This window comes from Notothenia coriiceps, unplaced genomic scaffold, assembly GCF_000735185.1.
Source record: "Notothenia coriiceps isolate Sejong01 unplaced genomic scaffold, NC01 NC01_scaffold00020694, whole genome shotgun sequence".
Lineage (NCBI taxonomy): Eukaryota > Metazoa > Chordata > Actinopteri > Perciformes > Nototheniidae > Notothenia > Notothenia coriiceps.
Window position 1 is genome coordinate 16,482 of NW_011353395.1, and position 3,725 is coordinate 20,206.

Sequence of the window (3,725 nt, forward strand, 5' to 3'; positions counted from 1 at the left end):
TTTTCGTACAAAAATGCCAGAAAATGCTTGTGGTTTGATTGATAAAAGGTCCGAAAATAGGGGTACAAGATGAAGCCTGCCAATGTCTTGTTTTCCCAGACCATAAACCAAAGATATTGACTTTATTCTGATGTATAGAGAGACAAAAAGCAGCATTGCTGTATATTTGAGAGGCTGGAAACCGCATTTTCTGCACTCTTTCAAGGTTAAATGCTTAATAACAATCAAACTAGTAGGTGTATCTGCAGCTCTAGCTCTCTAAAGTAAAGCATACCATCATTGTTTCTGTTGAACTCCTCCAGAGTTTACTTTGCATTTAACGACCCGTTAGATCGGACTGAAACCCATCAAATCCTCACAGAAGCGCCTGAAGTTGCAGCCAAGCCACATGTGGAGAACATGCCAGGTTAGACCTCAGAGGAGTGTTGTGACAGGAGAGCTGTGCGCCATCAGGAGGGCAGAGATGCAACAGAAGCCGCCCGACTGGTTCAGCTGCATGCCTTCCTGCAACTTCACCCAGAGGAAAAGCTGACAATCACTGAAATGGCAAAAGTTGTATAGTCCTGGAGCAGTGGAGCAGGAGAGCCTTAAAAGGAGAGCACTCTGAGCACAACAAAGCCACACTGGAGCATGCTCACCCTGCACAGAGCAGATAAAATGGACTAAAACCTTCAAAAGGACGCATGAGACTTGTGTCGCCATGTTGTGATCGGATAAATATACGTATTGATGTTTTAAAAGCTGCATTGTTTTCATTTCCACGCTTCTGCAGCATGCACACACTGCAGAGAGCATATCTAATATTTCCTAAATCACATACAAGAAGCATGGGACTTGTGTCGCCATGTTGTGATACACATACATTTAAGTTTTGATGTTTTACCAGCTGCATTGTTTTCATTTTCCACGCTTTTGGGTCATGCACACACATCTTAAAAACCGCTATCCTTTCCTTTATCACGTACAAGTAGCATGGGACCAGCTGATTGTGGTACACACACACATAAAGCAGCACTGTTCCCCTTTTCCCCGCTTCTTCTTCAGTCTATGCCCAACTTTCTGGACACTTTGCCCCCGGTATAGCTCTGCTGCTAACTAGCCTGGTGGTGCAGCAGCAGCTCCACAACGCAAACACATGAGAGAAACATTAGTTCAGCAGAAAAAAAGCTCCATGCACCCTGCAGACATTTCCTCCACATACACAGGGAGAAGAAGCATGTTGGATAAGAGCTCAACAACCACAGAAACCGCTGAAAACACACATGAGAGCAGAGAGGAGTCTCCTGCCTCTCTTATTTCTGACAACGACAGACTAAAGCTAACTGTTAGCATGCCAACTTCGTCCGGTGTTGTGTGCACGGTCACTCAGCAAAAAAAAACAACCACATATGAAACAAATGTGCACGAATAGCTCACTTTAAAATGTCCATATATTTCTTATTGTTGAGTTTAACCGGCTGACAAACAGTGCAATAAGTAGCTCACAGGCTCTCTGTGTAATTCCTGCAGAAAACACTATTGACTTAGCCGAGGAGCTAACATGCTAACGCCGAAGCCAGACAGACACACAGCCGAGATTGAAGCCCTTTGCATCGGATTCACACCGTCGAAACACCCGGTTCCCCTGCAACACGAACCCCAACACATGAGGGTACTCACGGTGAGAGAGTTGGTTCCCTGTCGTCGGTGTTAAATCCTGGTTTTCAGAAGCTTCTCTGACCTTCGTGGTAGTGAAACAACATTTGTGCTGGCTGACTGTGCCGCCATGTTCCTCCTGCTGTGCGGAGCGAGTGTTTATCATCCTCCCCCACACCGCATCACGGGGCTCCATACGTACATCCACCTGGGTGACACGATGCTGTTCAGCAGCAAGCATCTGCACACTTTCCCCAGCCTTTAAGTGCATGTTGTTGTGGAGCAAAAAAACACAAAAAAACATCCAAACTCTTACGGTTATACAAGGAAAGGTGTTGCAATACACCAAACTTACACCAGTGGGAATACTGCTTACTAACATGGATGCACATTTAAGGCTTTTGGATTTATATAAAACCCTTTAAAAACTGTGCCATTCAACATTAATATCTTATTAATACTAAAGTACTAAATAAACCCCATAAAAACTCAGGTTATAAAGGAAAGGTGTTGCAATACATCAAATGTACACCAATGGAAATGCTGCTTACTAACATGGATGCACATAAAGGTCTTTGGATTTATATAAACCTGTGCTATTCAACATTATTGTCTTATTAATACTAATACTCCACAGGTTATTTTGATGCTTCATATCTGACCCTGCATCTGAACACTGTTCCTTTCACACTCACTTAAGTGGAGGTTTTAAGTGCAAAAAAAGAAGCCATAACAACTCAGGTTATAAAAGGAAAAGTGTTGCAATACTTCAAATTTACACCAGTGGGAATGCTGGATGCACATCTAAGGAATTAGGATTTATATAAACATAATAATACATTGAAAACAACCCATTTAAAACTGTGCGAATAAACATTAACGCCATACCTGATATCTTACATGCATCTGCACACTTTTAATTTAATATTTTAAGTGCATGTTGTGGTGAAAAACACTCAATTGAAACTCAGGTGATACAAGGAGAAGTGTTGCAATAAATCAAACAGGGATGCACGTTCTTAAACATTTATAAACCTAAAAATAGACCTTTTCAAACTCAACATTATTACCGTATATATTGTAATATATGTTATATATTGAAGTACAAGTACATTCTACTTTAACTGCTTATGTAAATAAAAATATTTGAGCTCTATTTTAATTTGTATATGTTTTGTAATGTTTTATTAGACATTGTTCTTTCAATTCTTACAGTATGTTTACTTACATATTTTTATTATTTTTTAGCACGTTCTTTATTTTAAGTTATCATTCTATGTAATCATTTGTAATTATTTTTCTTATTTTCTAATTATTTAACACTTTACTCTAACCTCGTTATTTCCCATGAATTATTTTTGTTTTGTTTGATCCTATTGTGTTAAGTGTTTTATTTTCCATTTTATTTTCTCAATTTCTCATGTCAATATATCCCTGTTTATAACATTTTTTAATTGTATTATTTCTAACTAATATAAATATATATATTTTTGGAATTATTCCAAATAATCTTAGTTATCTGATTGACTGTGTGGTAACTGTCCACGAATCACCAGTGAAGCGTTCCCCTCTAAAAACACGAGCAACAGCGACACCTGGTGGCGGACAGGCGCAATTACAACAGGGTGGTTTCCACACGGATATAAATACTTGTGACACTCCGATAAAAAAATATATATAAACAGACAAATATGTACAAAATGAAATAAAAACGATGTTAAAAAAAAGAATGTAGGAATATACAACATATAACAGTAGTTTAAATATAAAAAAATCTTAAAAATAAGAATATGACTTTTTTAACACAGTAGTAAATGATCATTTATGACATTTTGTGATACACGTTTATATAAGAAACACACAGCTCTGTTCTTTATTCAATAAAACATTTTATTCCTCTGTATGATAGACAAACCATCAGGACCAGTTGATAAAAGCACTGCTGAAGTGGACTCACAATTAGGTAATGGGTTTATTCTGGAGAAATAAACCAGTGTTACCATCATGATTTATGTTATGGCAAGTGAGAGTGAACGGCATACATCATACGCCAATCAGGCTCATTTGGCACGGTCTACAGCGGGGGGGGG